General features: G+C 45.9%; 1 pseudogene; it reads right to left on the bottom strand.

Moving 5' to 3' along the window:
• Positions 1–498: 498 nt before the first annotated feature.
• Positions 499–12185, bottom strand: LOC129533568 (HIG1 domain family member 1A, mitochondrial-like; annotated as a pseudogene).
• Positions 12186–18580: the final 6395 nt, after the last annotated feature.

Below are 18580 nucleotides of genomic sequence, written 5' to 3'. Positions count from 1 at the left end.
ATTGTCAGTTGTGGGAAGGTTTACAAATTATATTCCATGCACTTTGTGGACAGAGTTCTAAAAGAGGCAGCCAGTCCACAAAACAGGCAGAAAAAAGTTAAATTAACTGGGGCAAATAGGACTCTTACGTAACATCCAAAATATGTGAGATTCTGCAGCAAACGGGGAGTCCTACAGGGTTGGCTTGTTGTCTTCTTTAGAACGAAGTTCATCTTCACAGTTTAAGAAGGTGGACATTTCAACAGCATCAAGTGCATTTAGGTGACACACTTCTTTTAAGTTAACTTGACTTCCTTGAAGGACCTAGTTAGTAAACTAATCACTAGTAATTTGGTCACCAGGCAAATCAAGCTTTCAAGAAAGGAAGCCAATATTCAAAATGCTGTGTTACCATCTAAACCCGCACAAATTAGTTTATTTTCAACAATACATAACCTGAGTAATGAGACGTCTAACTAAAGCAAGCTCCTCTAACAAGACCAAGACAGCATCTCTTCTTTAAGGCTTAGGTTTTGCCCAGAATTCCTGATACATGGAATAGCCCATAACAACAGTCATTGCTCCTGCAACACAGCCTTGGGCTGCCACACGCATGTGGATCGGATGAAGGGACATTTTAGTATTTCCCCTGCTCTTCAATTTGTATAATCCATATGCAACAATTGCTGCAAAACCTGCCATTCCAATGGGTACGAATGGGCCTGTTTGGCTCTTCGAATAAGTTTGGATCCCTGATCTTTATTATACGAAGAAAGGGAAACATCTGTGTCTGTTGATATAGTGATTGCTTGAAGACTCTCCCTAGAGCGAGAAAACCTCTCACGACAACCGGCTTCTGATCCCCACCCGCGCGCCCAGTCCTGCCGGCTTCTCCTATAAAGACCTTTTTAATATAGACAAATTCGTTGCTAAATTCAGAAACTGAAGTTACATTTCTGGATATCTCTTGTAGCCGAAGAATAAAAGGGTTTTAGAATCAGTAAAGATTTTATTATAAGCCTGTTATTAGCTTTCCCTTACTAGCAATTAAGGTTCGCAGGAGAGGGAGAGAGGTCAGGGACAATGGCAAGGACCCAGACGCAGGCATCCAGGATGGTCTGGGCTCAAACTCAAGCCTCTGCCACTTCCCAGCCAGGTGGCTTTGGGTTAAGATCTCTTCCCCGTGACTCTCTGAGTCCATTTCCATCAGATGGGAAAGGCCACCAGGACCTTGCTCAGCTATTACGGGGAGGATTCATTAGACTAAGGTTTGTACTAGGGCTAGTGCACACATATTCAAAGCTAACTAAATACTGGTCATTTTTAATTAATGCTTATGTGAGTTAGCCAAAAAAACTACTTGACCAAAGTGAATTCGAACAAACATGCAATTTCGAAGAAAGCTAAGAACAACTTAGCCAAAACAAAAATACCATTGAAAAGCAATATCCCCAGTAGTAAGCATTCGAAACACTGCAAATTTGTCTTCCTCTATGCAAAGCATTTCTGTATTTTTCCCAAAGATTTTCTATTGTCTTTCAGTTGTATTTCTTTTCTTTTTTTTTTTTTTTTTTAGACAGAGTCTCGCTCTGTCGCCCAGGCTGGAGTGCAGTGGCACAATATCGGCTCACTGAAAGCTCTGCCTTCCAGGATCACGCCATTCTCCTGCCTCAGCCTCCCAAGTAGCTGGGACTACAGGCGCCTGCCAACACGCCCGGCTAATTTTTTGTATTTTTAGTACAGACAAGGTTTCACCCTGTTAGCCAGGATGGTCTTGATCTCCTGACCTCGTGATACGCTCACCTTGGCCTCCCAAAGTGCTGGGATTACAGGTGTGAGCCACTGTGCCTGGCCTGATTTTATTTTCAATAATTTTTTTCTTGCTCTTCATTGTAATGGGAAAACTTAGGACACAATAACTGTTCATTAATAAGAAAACAACTTAAATGGCCAAGAAAAGAGAAAATGCTTGAGACAATCTCTCCTACTAAGGTGATTTAAGTGAATTATGGAATCTCACAGAATAGTATATATAGCACAAGCTCGTTTTTTAAATTTTTTATTTTTTTATTTTTTTGAGACAGAGTCTTGCCTTGTCACCCAGGCTGGAGTGCAATGGTGTGATTTCAGCTCACTGCAACCTCTGCCTCCCAGGTTCAAGTGATTCTCCTGCCTCAGCCTCCCAAGTAGCTGAGACTACAGGCGCCCACCACCATGACCGGCTAATTTTTGTATTTTTAGTAGAGATGGGGTTTCACTATGTTGGCCAGGCTGGTCTCGAACTCCTGACCTTGGGATCCACCCACCTTGGCCTGCCAAAGTGCTGGGATTACAGGCATGAGCCACCGCACCTGGCCAGCATGAGCTCATTTTTGAAAAACACTGTGTCTGCAATAAAAGGGCACGGCAACATCCTGGCCAGGCACAGTGGCTCACTCCTGTAATCCCAGCACTTTGGGAGGCTGAGGCGGGCGGATCACTTGAGGTCAGGAGTTTGAGATCAGCCTGGGCAACACGGTGAAACCCTGTCTCTACTAAAAATACAAAATTAGCCGGGAATGGTGGCACATGCCTGTAATCCCAGCTACACGGGAGGCTGAGGCAGGAGAATCGCTTGAACCTGGGAGGTGGAGGGTGCGGTGAGCCGAGATTGTGCCATTGCACTCCAGCCTGGGCAACAAGAGTAAATCTCTGTCTCACCAAAAAAAAAAAAAAAAGGCACACACGGCGACATCCACATCAAAGGACTGCGAGTGGGTGGGTAACGGGGTGGGACTATGGGGGCTCCCTTTGCTTATTTTGCTTTCTATTTTACTATTTCTGAGATGAGAGTGCATTACATTTGCTTTAGGAAATAGACTAAAAGACAAAGCTCAAAAATGTTTTCAGGCCGGGCGTGGTGGCTCACGCCTGTAATCCCAGAACTTTGGAAGCCGAGGTGGAAGAATCGCTTGAGCCCAGGAGTTCAGGACCAGCCTCGGCAACATAGTGAGACCTTGTCTCTAAAAAAATTTAGTCTTTCGATTAATTTTTTAACATTAAAATATCTCATTTGTTTCAATCCAATTCTACTTTTTCTGCCTTTTTGATATTTTAAAATGTTTTCAAACAGGGATAAAAAAATTAAAGTTGTTCCCCAGTCTGTGAAATGGGAATAATTATATCTACCTTGAATGGTGATTACAAAAGTTAAGTGAGATGTTTTCTTTACAATTTCTTGCATAGTCCCAGGCACATAATAGGTCCTCAGTAAGCAGTGATCAATGATTCTTCTCTTGTGGACATTGGACATGTCCTTTTTTTTTTTTTTTTTCCTTTTTTTTTTTTAAGACAGAGTTTCACTCTTTTTGCCCAGGCTGGAGTGCAGTGCTGCGATCTCGGCTCACTGCAACCTCCACCTCCTGGGTTCAAGTGATTCCCCTGCCTCAGCCTCCCGAGTAGCTGGGATTACAGGTGCATGCCACCACACCAGACTAATTTTGTATTTTTAGTAGAGATGAGGTTTTGCCATGTTGGCCAAGCTGGTCTCAAACTTCTGACCTCAGGTGATCCACCCGCCTCGGCCTCCCAAAGTGTTGGGATTGCGGGCATGAGCCACCGTGCCCGGCCAACACTGGATGTGTTCTAACAGGCCTTTGTCGTTGGACATTCATTTTGTCTCTTCTTTGGCCTGCAGGTTGTTTTGGTGAATTCTCCTGGGTGGACATTAGGGGGTTCTCTCATCACTTTTATTTGGAGACCTGTGATATATTTCTTTTCTTTTTCTTTTCTTTTCTTTTCTTTTCTTTTCTTTTCTTTTCTTTTCTTTTTTGAGTCGGAGTCTGGCTCTTTTGCCCAGGCAGGACTGCAGTGGCGCTATCTCAGCTCACTGCAAGCTCCGCTTCCCAGGTTCACGCCATTCTCCTGCCTCAGCCTCCCGAGTAGCTGGGACTACAGGCACCCGCCACCGCGCCCGGCTAATTTTTTTGTATTTTTAGTAGAGACGGGGTTTCACCATGTTAGCCAGGATGGTCTCGATCTCCTGACTTCGTGATCCGCCCACCTCGGCCTCCCAAAGTGCTGGGATTACAGGCGTGAGCTACCGTGCCCGGCGCCTGTGATATATTTCTAAGCAATCACTGTCCTTCCACTCACAGCCCACTTCCCATTCCAGGCTATTCTTCACACAACAGCCAGAGCTGCTCCTTTTAGAATTTGAATGGGATCGTGTTTGTTTGCAATCCTCCAACGGCTTTCTAACATTTTTGAGACTGTGGTCTGCAAGCCCCTGTGCTCAGGCCCTGGCTGCTTCCTCAGGCTCATGTCCTGCCTTGGTTCTCCCTTGTTCCCTGTGGACCACCTGCTCTGATCTCACTGCTCTCCAACACACCAAGGCTGCTCTACCTCAGGGTCTTTGCATGTCTCGTCCCCTGTGAGGAGCATCCTAGCAGTGCATGAAAGCATCTGCTCAATTTCCCCTCCCCTAATCTAGGCCTTCCTTGACTGCCCTCTCTGAGGTCATACCCCTTTTCCCTCTGTCTCTTTGCCTCTCTTCACGGCATTTACTACATGATATTAAATATTTATATATCTATTTGATGCTCTCTTTCTCTCACCAAAATGTGAGCTTCCCAAGGAGATAGACTTTGTCCGCTTTGTTCACACCTGTTTGTCCATCCGGGACTTAGAAGGACACCCATCACCAGACTTTCGGTAAGCATTTGTTGAATGAATGAATAAAATAAGTGAATGAAGTATGTCCTTAATATCGGCTACAAATAGTTAAGTAGGAATACTCTCCTGAAAATTGGTTAGAAATAAACAACTTTGGCCGGGCGCCGTGGCTCACGCCTGTAATCCCAGCACTTCGGGAGGCCGAGGCGGGCAGATCACAAGGTCAGGAGATGGAGACCAGGGTGAAACCCTGTCTCTACTAAAAATACAAAAAATTAGCCAGGCGTGGTGGCGGGTGCCTGTAGTCCCAGCTACGCGGGAGGCTGAGGCAGGAGAATGGCGTGAACCCAGGAGGCGGAGCTTGCAGTGAGCTGAGATCGCACCACTGCACTCCAGCCTGGGCAACAGAGCGAGACTCTGTCTCAAAAAAAAAAAAAAAAAAAAAAAAAAAAAAAGAAATAAACAACTTTAACCTCCCAAAGAGGAAACAACCCCTGAAACATGGTTGAGATTCTTAAAGAATTCCAACCACTTGCCATACCACCCACTGATGCATGGAAGTGAGTAATAGTTGGCCAGGCACGGTGGCTCACACCTGTAATCCCAACACTTTGAGAGGCCAAGGTGGGTGGATCACCTAAGGTGGATCACCTAAGGTCAGGAGTTTGAGACCAGCCTGGTCAACATAGTGAAACCGCATCTCTACTAATAATACAAAAATTAGCTGTGCATGGTGGTGCATGCCTGTAATCCCAGCTACTCGGGAGGCAGAGGCAGGAGAATCGCTTGAACCCAGGAGGCAGAGATTGCAGTGAGCCGAGATTGCACCACTGCACTCCAACCTCGGCAACAGAGCGAGACTCCGTCTCAATAAATAAATAAATAAATAAATAAATAAATAAAATAAAATTAGTGGTAGTTGACAAATAGGAAACAAGGATATTCATTTCCAACCAATCATCATTTTGACCAATTATCAGGTTGACCAACTTGCTTGTGGCCAGGCTCTCTTTCAGCCATGTCCCCTGGGATCAGTGTGAAGGTGTGGCCCCAGAAATGACTCAAGCTTGGGAGCCCTTGGAGAGCGTCTAATGCTGCTCACCCCACTCCAGGAGGGCAAAGTCCAGATTCTCCAGATCTGGGGGTCAGGCTGTATTTCTGTGGGAAAACCACCCTTTCCGTCCCACTTCAGCTCCACCTGGCGTGTCCCAGTTCAGAATGACCCCTCGTCTCCCAGAGGCGTATAGGGTACCCATACCTTCATTCCCAGAAAGGTGTGAAGAGGCAGTTTTGAGAATGGCAAGGGAAATTTTCTGTGGGAAGAAGAAAGGCTAGGGTGAGGTGGAAGAGCGTCATGGAAAGGGATAGGTGGAGAAGTTGGGAGGATTCTTTGGTCCAGTTTCCATTGTATATTTTGGAAGTGATTGTGAGTGTGTGTGCGTGAGAGAGAGGGAGTGAGAGCCCACCTGTGTGCTTCTGTATAAATGTGGGTGTGTTTTTGTGTCTGGGTCTGTTGAGTGTTCCTCTGGGCATCTTATGGTCATCTGCTTATTACGTGCATGTCTCTGTGTGTGTGATTGTGTCTGTGGGTTTGCGTCTGTCTGTCTGTCTGCTTACTCATGTGTCCTTTTGGTTAGCTCTCTCTCAGTGCGTGCAGGTGTATAAGACTTGGAGCTGGTGTTGGGTTGGGGGGCAGGGAATCACTTCTACAGACAAACAAATGTGAGTACAGCCTTCGCCTCTGCTTGCTGGAACTCTTCAGAAAGTTTGTGCCTGATTTGGAAGAAGCTGGGGAGATGGACAAGACATGGCGTTACATCGAGCCATAAGGGAGTGACAGGCTGGGTCTGGGAGTTGCAGCTGGAAAAACAGCATGAAATGAAGTGTCCGAACCCTTCCCCGTGTCCAACCAGAGACTCTCATGTAGGTATCCAGACTCCTGAGCATGATCCACAGGGGCCGCCTGATGGGTCACTGATGATCTCTTACTACCCTGCTCTGTGCTTTCCACAACTTCCCAAATACCCTCTGCTCTTCCAGACTTAGATCTTTGCTGCAGACATGGCTTTGTCCTTCAGAACTTTGCTTAAACAGCCTCTCCTTCCTACTTCCCCAACACTCAGCCTCCCTTGCCTGTATCCCCATAGGCCTGGCCACCCTTGCATCTGTGCACTTCCATCCTTGCTGCTTCACTCTCACCCCAGCAGGCCTGGGAACTCCTTGAACACAGGGTCCTGGCTTATCTGATTTTGTATAATCAGAGCCCAGCACTTGGCTTAACGTAAGTAGAATAGGTCAACTCGGCACAGGGAGGGAGTGGGCTGAGCCTAGCAGACTTGGGTTCCAGCCCCGTTCTGTCACGAGCTGACATGGTCCATGTCTTGCACTTGTTGGGCCTCATTTCATCCCCTGGGAGGATGAAGAGGAGGTGGAGAGCACACGAGAACCACTCGCACACATAGGCCCTCAGCAAATGGCTCTCGTGATTGTACAGGCTTACATAGAACACTGTTTTTTTCTACCCTCAAAATTACCCCCTAGAAAAAAGGGAGTTGTCTTTTGTCTTGAGCTCTTGCAAAGTGCTTCGTTTTTACGAAGAACTCTCTCAATTGCTTTATTTTGAACAGCAAAGAAATGTTTGGGGAATGTACATTAGCCTAAAACCACCTCAAACGACATGGGCTTAGAATTCTTAAAGAGATAATCTGACAGAATCTGTAAGAAAACGAGTCAGAAACATTTTACACAGATTTAGCAATTCTTCCTCGGGGTATGACCTCAAATTACAAGTGCTGGATGTCATGGCAAATAAGCCTTTTAAAGCTCGGCTTGAAAAAGCAATGCCGAGTGGTTCTTTTGTGGAGAGCACGAATATACACACACCCACAGAATGAATACAAATCCCGACTGTGCTCATGTCATGCAAATGGGATGGAGACCTTGTTTCCAGCGACAGCCTCAGATGTGGAAGCAAAAAGTGCTGGATCTCAGGGCAGTCAGATGGAAGAGAGGAGAAAGGTCTGAAAAACGAAACTGCACAATGCAAAATGTGACTCTGTGGAGCAGACACTTTAAAAATTTCCAAAAAATTTTTTATTATTTTATTTTATTTTTTAGAGATGAGGTGTCACTCTGTCGCCCAGGCTGAAGTGTAGTGGTGCAATCATATCTCACTGCAGCCTTGAATTCCTGGCCTCATGCAATCTTCCCTCCTCGGCCTCCTTATGTGTGGCAAAAAAATGGAGTAAAGCTGTTTCATGCAACACGTATATGGAGAAAAGTGATGTTTCTAAATGAATATTATTGTAAAATTATAAGTAATTTTCTGTTTACTTCTACATTGCACAACTGAGCTAATAAATTGAATAAGCAGGACTTTGCCTAGTTTATTGCCATCCCCAAAAGTTTATATATTCAACCAGGTCCAACCACATGTTTTTTTTGTTTTTTGTTTTTTTTTTTGGTTCTTTGAATTAGGAATGGAAGGCATTGCTTTATCTTTGGGCATATGCAGGAGACTGAGCTTTTAAACCCTAATGGGAATTGACAAGAAGCTGAGTATCTGCGACCCAGTTTGAAGATTTTTTTTTCCTCTTAGATTTGTCTTTGTGTTTGGAGAAAGATAAAGAGGAACATTGAGAAAATGCTCTCCTAAGGAAGAAAGGAGAGAATTGCAGAGGAGTTGCACAAACACTGTCATGACATGGGACAATCAGCTGCTTTCTAAGATGAGAAAGACAACTACGGCTCCATCTATTGGATACTCACCACGAAACTAGCATCATTCCGAGCACGTTTCCTAAATTACTGTTTCCCCTAATCCTACTTATAAAGTAGGCATTATTATTATTTGCGCTTTACAGATAAAGAAACTGAGGTTTTAGAACTTGCCCAAGTCCCACAGACAGGACTTGCTGAAGCTAGAATTAAGAACCAGGCCTGACCTCTTAGTCACCGCCTTGTAGCAGCTCTTCTGAACATTTCCTACTGTTTGCGCAAAGTGATTACATCAGAAAGGCAGGAAAGTGTTCTAGGGAGGAACTGTAACTCAATTCCTCTGGTCACTCCTCGTTTGCTGGGCTTTGTGGATCTTCCCACATATTTCATCACTAGAGAGCTGGGGTCTCAAAGCCGAATGCACAGGGAGGCCATGAATGCAATGGAGTGAAGGGGCCGGGGCAAGCAATCGGGAGAGGTGGGGGCTGTGGAAAAACAGAGTGCCCATCCCTCTCTCAAGGTGGGCAGAGATACTGCTCCAGCCCATTGTTGTCATTCAAATCATGGTCCCACTATGACCAGGTCTTCAAATATTTTCAGAGGATAGACAGCCAGATTTTTGAGTGAAGGGTTATATTTAAGAGTTGATCGCTAGCTCAGATGAGTTTTTCCAAACCCATGTAGAACGGACAAAACACATGGGGTGCTGGAGCTGCCACTTGAGCTGCTGCATTGCCACCTCTGTGTCTGGACACTGCTCTACCATGAGGCAGGTGGGATAGCGCTGGCGTCAGCATCCTAAACCACAGATTCACATCCCACCACTGCCCCTATGTACCTGGGTAGCCTTCCCGAGCTTCAGTTTTCCTGTCTGTAAAATGGGAAACACTGATCGTCCTTACTTTATGGTTTGTTGAGAAGAGCAAGAACACACTCGAGTGTCTGACTGACATGACAAACCTACTGTGTTTCTGGCTAATTCTCGTTTCCCTGTCCAATGGCTAATTCTCGTTTCCCTGCCTCCTGTCACCTGTACTGCCTCCACAGTCTCCCTGATTGGAGCACCATTATCTTCTTTCTGCCCCCTCTGGCAGAAGTGCAGACATCTTCTTTGAGTCCTGTTTTTGTTTTTTGATTTTGTTTTGTTTTTAAAAGACTCTGCTTTCAGAGCTTTCCATTGGCTGGCTGCTTCTTGCTCACATGCCACCTCTTCGGAGGGCGGGGGCAGTCTACCTTTTTTGATGTTGCCACCTGTCTCCCATGGCACATCATCGTCACGCTGCTACCACATTGCTTTTTCAGTAGCCTCATGATGATCGTGTTTATTTACTTGTTTCAGAGTTTACTGCCTGTTTTCCCAAGTAGAGCAAGAACCTCACGGGTCTTTGTTCACTGTTGATTGCCAGCACCCAGAAGACTTGGCACATAATAGGCCCTCAATGGATGTCCGCTGAATAAGTGAATGTGTGCCGAGTGCTGTGTAAATATGAGATACAATATGATACCATGGCTATTAGGAGCTGTTTCGTTAGACAGCAGAAAGGAGAGAGGCTGCTTAGAGAGGGCTCTGGGGCTTGCCTGGAATCTTGCTTTAAATCAGCACCAGGTCATGCCTATTCCTTGCTCTTTTACCCAGTAAAATGTTTTTGCTTGAGAAGCTATTACAGAGATAGAGATAATGCCTCCTGGAACACCGATAGAATCAGAAATACAGAATTACACTTTAAGCCGGCTGAACAGCTCACAAAATCAGGCAAGCCAGCCTGGGAAAGGTGGGGAGGCTGGAATCAAGGAAGGATGAAAGAGGAAGGGGACATCTTAGGGATGTCCAGGGCCCTGCTATCTGAGGAGGGAGCAACTGGCACTTTAACCCATTCCCTTCCTTCTCTTTTCCAACATTGGGGTCTCAGATTTTAGATTGTTTGAAAGACCCCTTGCTATCTTCTGGCCTCTTGCAGTTTGGGGATGTGACTAACACCCCTTCTCAATGTTCTGTTAGTCTTTCTGAGTACCTAAAAAGAAAGTTTGGATTGTTGCTACTTTGTCCTTAATACTGCCTCTGAAATTTGCTGACCTAGCTTTTGACCAGATTCTGCTGGGGCAGGAGTGTCTGGTGAGACTTAAAAGTTGTTTACTTTGACAATTTGTCTCTGCCTATGACAGGTGCCACTTCCATTTCCATTAGTGAGCAAAAGTTTCCATTTATTTATTTATTTATTTATTTATTTATTTATTTATTTATTTATTTTTTGAGACAGAGTCTTGCTTTGTTGCCCAGGCTGGACTGCAGTGGCATGATCTCAGCTCACTGCAACCTCTGCCTTCCGGGTTCAAGCAATTCTTCTGCCTCAGCCTCCCAAGTAGGTGGGACTACAGGCACGTGCCACCACACCCAGCTAATTTTTGTATTTTTAGTAGAGACAGGGTTTCGCCATGTTGGTCAGGCTGGTCTCGAACTCCTGACCTCATGATCCACCAGCCGAGGGCTCCCAAAGTGCCGGGATTACAGGCGTGAGCCACCATGCCTGGCCAAAAGTTTCCTTTTAGAATAAATGCTCTTATGCTTAAAAAAGAGGGAGGGTAGATTTATCTTAGAGGAGGATATAAAGTAAGGAATTGCGCACATGGCATGTGGATGTGATACTCCTGCTGTTGGGGTGGAAGCGTGAGTGGCTGGTGTTAAATGCAGCCTCACTGGACATGTTCTCAAACAACTCCAAGATGTGGCCCCGGTGCAACTTGCAAACTTTGTTTCCTTTTATTCCCCTTCATTTAGGATATTTGCCCCAAGCTTAACTCCTCCCTGCTTTTCCATGCCCCTGCCTCTGGGCTTTACTCACTCTGTTCCCCCTCCTGGCCTGCCCTTCTTTCACATACCATGGCCTACAAGATGCAACTCAGATTCAGCTTAGCTACCGGCCTTCCTTAACTCTTTGCACCGCCTTTACAATAATAACAGCTACTGTGTAAGCACTTCTTATTGGCCAGGCACTATAGGAACATGCGTATTGAAGGCTGCAGCAATCTGAGAAGTTTGTCCTTATTAAGGGCTGTGGTCAGGACCTGAGCTGAAAGCAACAGGTGCTTAACCTCCTCACTCTTGGTCACCCTTGCCTTTTCTGTGCAGACTCAGAGTCACCTGGGTTTGTCTTCTGCTCTGAGATGGGGAAGTCCTTTTTTTTTCTTTTTTTTCTGTTTTTTTCTTTGTTGTTGTTGTTGTTTTGAGACACAGTCTCACTCTGTTGCCCAGGCTGGAGTGCAGTGGTGTGATTTTGGCTCACTGCAACCTCTGCCTCCCCAGTTCAAGCAGTTCTCCTGCCTCAGCCTCCCAAGTGGTTGGAATTACAGGTGCATGCCACCACGCCTGCCTAATTTTTGTATTTTTAGTAGAGACGGAGTTTCACCATGTTGGCCAGGCTGGTCTCAAACTCCTGACCTCAGGTGATCCTCCCGCCTCGGCTTGCTGGGATTACAGGTGTGAGCCACTGTGCCCGGCCTGGGAAAGTCCTTAAAGACACATTTGTGAATCACTCTCCAACCGTGGAGGGGCTGGCATCTTTCGTGGATTCTGTGAGCCTTGAACCAGATTTTGTGGCCAATCTCCTGATATTCAAGCTGGGTGGGGCTGCAAACCTTTAGTGGGAATATGTAACAAAAAAGTAAGTATACTAATTATTTCAGGAGATAAGTCCTCACCTACCTTCGAATCCTTGTAAAGGTGGGGTTTCCACTGGGGGTGGTGTCCCAGAGTAGTGGAACAGCCGGAGCTTGAGTTTTCTCTCCACAGGACCCTGGGCAACAACTTTCTCCAGCTCTTTGAGCCTCAGTTTCTTCATCTGTAAAACAGGGCTGCTGGGAGGCTGAAGTGCATTCAAGAAAATAAAATGTCTGACCCTGGGCCTGCACGCAGTAGGTCCTTCATTCATCCCAGCTGGCTTTCTGACCACCTCTTCTCGTCCTTCCTGCCCTTGGCTTGCGTGGCACGTTCCCACGTGCACAGGTCATACAGACTGTTTGGATAGACGACTGTTTCACTAGCAGGAGACCCTTGAGCAATTGACTGCTGAAACCTCACTTTCCTAATCTGTGAAATGGTGATGATAATCTATTTACCCCCAAGGCTTGTTATGAGCGTTAATAAGATAATGTGGGATTCATAAATAGTACCTGGCACATAGAAAATTACCTCTTACAAGACTTGCCTCTAAACCATCTCATTCATCAACCAAATCTGAACCATCCAATCCCCTTTAACTTCTTGTATTTTTCCCGCCTTTCTTGCTTACAGCCACAGAAAGATTTCAAATTCCACGGTAAGTACCAGGTATGAAGATGCAGAGATAGGAAGGAAATATATGTACAAAGTTGAGGGCTCCTAACAGCTCGAATTACTGAACATGGGACAAAGACATGGAAAATCTGACTTAAATGTGTAATTCACCTGAAGGTCTCTTCAAAGTCCAACTTTTTTTCACTTTGTTCCAAACGTTATCAAGACAAACAGATGCTCCTAAACTGGGAAAATCCAGGTTATGGTGAAGTGAAAAAAATGTTCAGTTCAAGTCGTCATGTACCTATTTTACATCCACTGAGGGCCAAAGTTGAAGGATCATCCTGGTGTGTCCAGTCTTAACGGCGAACACAGACATGGGAGGAAGTGCTCCTGGAGGAGCTCCCTGGTGCTGAGAGAGGGGGTGCTGCAGGATGGAAAGAGGAGAGGTCAGAGCAGTTCCAAAAAGGCAATAGCCAAGACACTGATGAGGCAGAATGAACATTTCTGGTGAGGCTCCGATAGCTGGCCTTGGAAACCATGTCCTGGGGCATCATTTAGGATTTATCATTTGCAAGCACAGAAACAGACATTCACTGACTAAGGGGAGAAGGGGCATACTGGAGGGATGTTGAGCAGCCATAAAGTGGACAGAAAGCCACACTCGGAAAAGGACAGAAACTGGAGTTCTCTGGGGCTTCTGAGGGCCAGAACCGCTGGACAGCCTCATCGGTGATGGGATGTGATGGGCTCCAGGGGCTTGTGTTTTTTCTTTCTCTGCATCACTTGGTTTACAATTCCAAGCCCAGGGAGAGAGACCTCGACTGTTTTAGCTGAGATCACATACCCACCCAAGACTACAAGGTGAGTGGCGGGCACTTTGGGTGATAGTGACCCCATAACCGCACCTAGAAAAGGAGGGGTACTTCTCCAGCTAGAAATGAGAGTGATACAACGATGCGGGACTACTATATCCAGCACAATGTCTAGCACGGTGAGTGGGCCAGCTCCTGGAGAGTGACAGAGAATGATGGTTCACTGCCTTTTGATCCTGTATTTATTAGCCTTTAGTCTAAGCCAGGCCCTGTGTTAGGTGCTAGGAAAAAAGGTGAATGAATAAAGGAGTCCAAGGCTGTGAACCCGTTCCTTGATGCCAATTCCCTGCCTTCTAGGAGTGAATTTTATAGAGCTAGGGAGGTATGAAATCAGAGACAGCTAGAGGATGGGAGTGGGCCCCAGGGGCTGCCCATAATAGGTCCTTAATGATGTTTGCTGAGGCAGTGGATGTCAGAACAGCAAGGACAGAAAGAGCCTTGCTTAGGGGAAACTGCAAGAAGTGTCTTCCCCAGGCCACTTTTACTCCCACACCAATGGAGTCTCAAGACTTGCTTGGCTGAAACATCTTCACAAGATTATCAAAGCCTAGAATTTTTAGCAAACACTGGGACAAATCAGGCATAGGGAGGCACAGCCCAAAAGCCTCATTTGAGGAGGTTGACCCTGGAGGAGGTGGTCTCACATATCCCTCCCCAGCAGTCATCTGTCAGGAGCCCCATGTCCTGATGGCAGGGTGACAGGGTACACAGTAGGCTCAGGATGTGGTCATGGAAGGAAGGAAGAGACAGGAGGAAGACAGGAAGGGACAGAAGAAATGCATAAGCAAGAAGGGAAGGAACTTCAAAATGAACAAGTAATGGGAATATGAAAAACTGAACACATAAATGAATTATGAGAGGAAAGCAGGCAGACAGGGGGAAATGGAAGAATAAATGTATGCAGGTTTAAGAGAATCCAGACCCTACCATTTACTAGCTGTGTGATCCCAGGCTCATCCTATTACCTAGCCTCTGGGGCTTCATTTTCCTCATCTGTAAAATGGGCCTAATTCTGGTACCTCTCCCAGAAGGTCATGGTGAAGACCACATGAGGGGATGGATGCTAAGCACTTGGCTCGGCGGGAGAGCTCAGAGCGTGTCAGATATTGTAACTAACAGGCTGAAAGATGCAAGTGAATTAATGAATTAATAAAAGAAACCAGGAGGAGGGAGAGAGGATCAGGAGAAGACAGTGAAGGGCCTTCATCTGGTTCTCTCTCTATCTTTTGTGGCCAGCCAGGACTAGAGACTGTCAGCCTCACAGATAGGGTACCTCTCCCACCCTGCGCAGGCCCAGCCTGTTTGATTTCAGGAGGAAGATAAGATGCCTGCACTGCTTTTTCATCTCCTGCATCTCCAGCCCTTCCCCCATTTCACCACCCCCTTGGCAATTGGGGCCTTCAAAGTCCTTGCTGGCTCCAGATCTGTAGATAATCGTTTACTGTAATCCTACCCAGGAAAGGAGCTGATAAAGTCCAGATGGAGTGTGAGGTCTTCAAACTCACTTTCTCTGCCCAGATAACGCTGCTGGGGCCTCTCAGGAGTCCCCTTCTCTCCTAGGGGGAGAGACAAAGCGGGCAGTGGTGGTGTAGCGCATGCATTGTAGTAACTGACTTGTTTATTAGGAAAATCTCTCGATCTCCTGGGCATGGTTCAGGGAGGATGGGTGGATGGAGAAGGAGCACTAGATTTGAAGTCAGAACAGATTGGGTTCCAATTAAAATGGCAGCATGAATCCCCATTTTCCAGAGTACTGGGAGCATTCAGGAATGCACTGGACATGGAAAGACCTGGGCCAGGGGGAAGGCTGAGGCCTTACCTTTGTTCTGTGAGGATCTGGCACATCGGTCAGACTTCCCCAGGTGGCCCAGGGAGGCTCTCCTTGCACCTGAGCCACAGGACGGAGACCAGCTGGGTCCTGGACCTACCCACAGGAGGCAGCCGTAAGACCCTGCCTTGCAGTCAGACAGGCCTGGTTTGATTTCAGCCCTTTCCTTCACTGGCTGTGTGACCTTGGGCAGGTTGCCAAAGCTCCCTGGGCTTCAGTTTCCTCATCTGCAAAGGGTGTGCTAATAATTCCCACCTCAGCGGCTGGTTGAAAAAAGTCAAATGAAATAGCAGACAAGAAAGCACGCTGTGATTAGGAAAGCATGCAAAAGCAAGAGGCTACTCTTCTCGCCACTATCAAAGTGGAGAGGCCACGTGGTTAGACGTGGTCAGGGGATGAGGGAAAGTTCCACCCACATACTCAAGACCCAGTGCTCCTGGCCACAGTAACACCCATCGGCCCATCTGATCCCTGAGCTCCCCTGAGGAGGTCCAGAGGCCTGACTTTCCAGGTTAAGGTGTGGTCCTGGGCTGTGGGGTGGAGGCACAGGGCAGTGGCAGCTCTGGACATGCCCTGCAAAGGGCGAGGGATCAGGGATGGGCTAGGGGCCCCCGAGGGAGAGGGCTTTGACTTAGCATGATTCCCCCGCCTCACCCCCTCGCTTTGACTTTCTATCCCTTTCATAGACCCATTACGTAAATCCATCCAGATTGAAGATCTGACCCTACCTACTTCTAAGAGGATTTAGAGTATTTTAAGATTAAAACCCAGAGCAAAATAAGTCTTTTAAAGACATTGTCTGCTGCTCAATCTCATAATGAGAAAAATGCAACCGAAACTACAAGAGATGCCCTTTGTACTTACCAGGTTGGCAGAGATGAGAAGCCTGATAATGCTCTAAGCTGGTGAGTTTGTAGGGGAGCAGGCATGCTCACCACTGTTTGAGACAGGGAAACAAGTGTACAGCCTCTTTGGAAGGCAACTGGGTTATAGTTGTTAAAATTAAAATGTGCTTTTTTTTGGACCCTGCAATTCTAGCATTTTATCTCCCAGTTATACTTGCAAACATGGGCAAAGGCATGAATACAAGGATTTTCACTGTGGCTAATGCCTGTAATCCCAACACTTTGGGAAGCCAAGAGAGGCGGATCACTCGAGGTCAGGAGTTTGAGACCAGCCTGGCCAACATGGTGAAACCCTGTCTCTACTAAAAAATACAAAAAAATTAACCAGGCATGGTGGTGGGCGACTGTAATCCCAGCTACTTGGAAGCCTGAGGCACGAGAATTGTTTGAACATGGGAGGCGGAGGTTGCAGTGAGCTGACATCATGCCACTGCACTCCAGCCTGGGCAACAGAGCGAGACTCTTAATAAAAAACCAAAAAACCAAAAAAAACCCAAGAATTTTAATGGTACAATTACACATTGAGAAATACATGAAAAGTACCTAAATGCCTATTATTAGGGAACTGGATTAATAAATTACATCGTAGCCATTCAGAGAAACATAACACAGTCGAGAGCATGTATAGTATGCTCTTCTGGGTGTGTGTAGAGGATATACACAGAGATTTGTGTGTGCACAAACAAGCTTTGAACTGACTACAATAATTGCGTCTAGGGAGGGGAGCTGAATGCCTGGGGCTCACAGGTGAGGGGAGATTTACACATCACTATATTTTAAAACTATCTGAACTTTTTACTATATGTATGTATGAATTATAAAATAAATTAATATCTAAAGATGCTCCTGTCAAAAAAAAATCAAGAAAACATCAACAATCAAAACCAGAAAACACCACACACACACACACACAGACAACACATCTGAAATTCCCCATAGGACGGCATAGCAGTTTGCCTACCCAGACACTCAATAAATATTAAAAACAAAGTTTTGAATTACCTCATGAAGGAAGCAGAGTAAATGTTCTCTGGCACTTGAACTGAAGAGATTTATAATACTTGTGCAATATACTTTGCTGTCAGTTTGCGGATACAAAGAAAAAATGGCAAACAGGTTACGCTACATAGTTTGCATTTTCTGACATCAGAAAGTCCATAGATTAGTCTACTGAGATAACATTTCTCTTGAACCAACAAGCAATTAGCAGCTTCCCCCTTGCTCTCTGGACCCTCCCCGGAAACCTGAAATACTGATGGGTGTGGTGTCACTCTGTGAGTCTCAGTTCCCTGATCAGCAAAACAGGCAAAATAACCTCTCCATAGTGTTGTGAGGAATAATTGGAAACATGTGGGTACCAGCACATTGCAGAAGCTTTGAAGGCACTCAATAGGCATTAGTTTCTCTCCCTTCCTTTAAGCACTGGAAAAGACTAATTACTCTGGGCCAATGACATTTACCTTCATGTCTCACTTGATACAGCAAATTTCAGTGCAGTTACAATGACTGTTTTACCTCTGGATTAGTGGAAAATGGTCATCCTCATTCAGAAATGAGGGTGCTATCTTCCTGGAAACAATTGGCCAAGCCTGATTACATGTAGCAACTATGAATTACACATTATAGAGTACTGACATTACTTTTCAGTTCTTGTCTAGAACTGACATTATTTTACAGTTCTTCATATTCAATGGAAACTTGCCTAAGTTAACTATTCCTCATTGATATAATTAAAAGTTTCTATTCAGGTGCTCTGGGTTCCAGGTTTTTCTCTAGGAGAGTCATGTTATATTCAGATGCATTTAGACTGGGTGTGGTGGATCTTGCCAGTAATTCCAGCACTTTGGGAGGCTGAGGTGGGTGGATCACCTAAGGTCCAGAAGTTAAAGACCAGCCTGGGCAACATGGCGAAACCCCTTCTCTACCAAAAATACAAAAATAAGCCGGGCGTGCTGGCTCACGCCTGTAATCCTAGCTACGTGGGAGGCTGAGGCACAAGAATCACTTGAACCTGGGAGGTGGAGGTTGCAGTGAGTTGAGATTGCGCCACTGCACTCCAACCTGGGTGATAGAGTAAGACTCCTTCTCAAAAAAAAAAGAAGATGCATTTAGCTGCAAGCAACGGCAACCCTAACTCAAGGTAAAACAGATAGAGTGAGCTTTAGGTACAATTGATTCAGCAACCAAATGATGACATTGGAAACCCAGGTTTCTTCCATCTTTCTGGCCTGCTATCCTTACGGCTGGCTTCACCCTCAAGTTGGTAGCAAGATGGTTGCTGCAGATCCAGGGTTCCAACTGAACACTAAAACATCCTGAGGAAGAAAAGAAACCATCATTTTTCCTAGTTCCG

Source organism: Gorilla gorilla, chromosome 4 (genome assembly GCF_029281585.2).
Source record: "Gorilla gorilla gorilla isolate KB3781 chromosome 4, NHGRI_mGorGor1-v2.1_pri, whole genome shotgun sequence".
Taxonomy (NCBI): Eukaryota; Metazoa; Chordata; class Mammalia; order Primates; family Hominidae; genus Gorilla; species Gorilla gorilla.
This window is presented reverse-complemented; position numbering and strand designations above follow the sequence as displayed.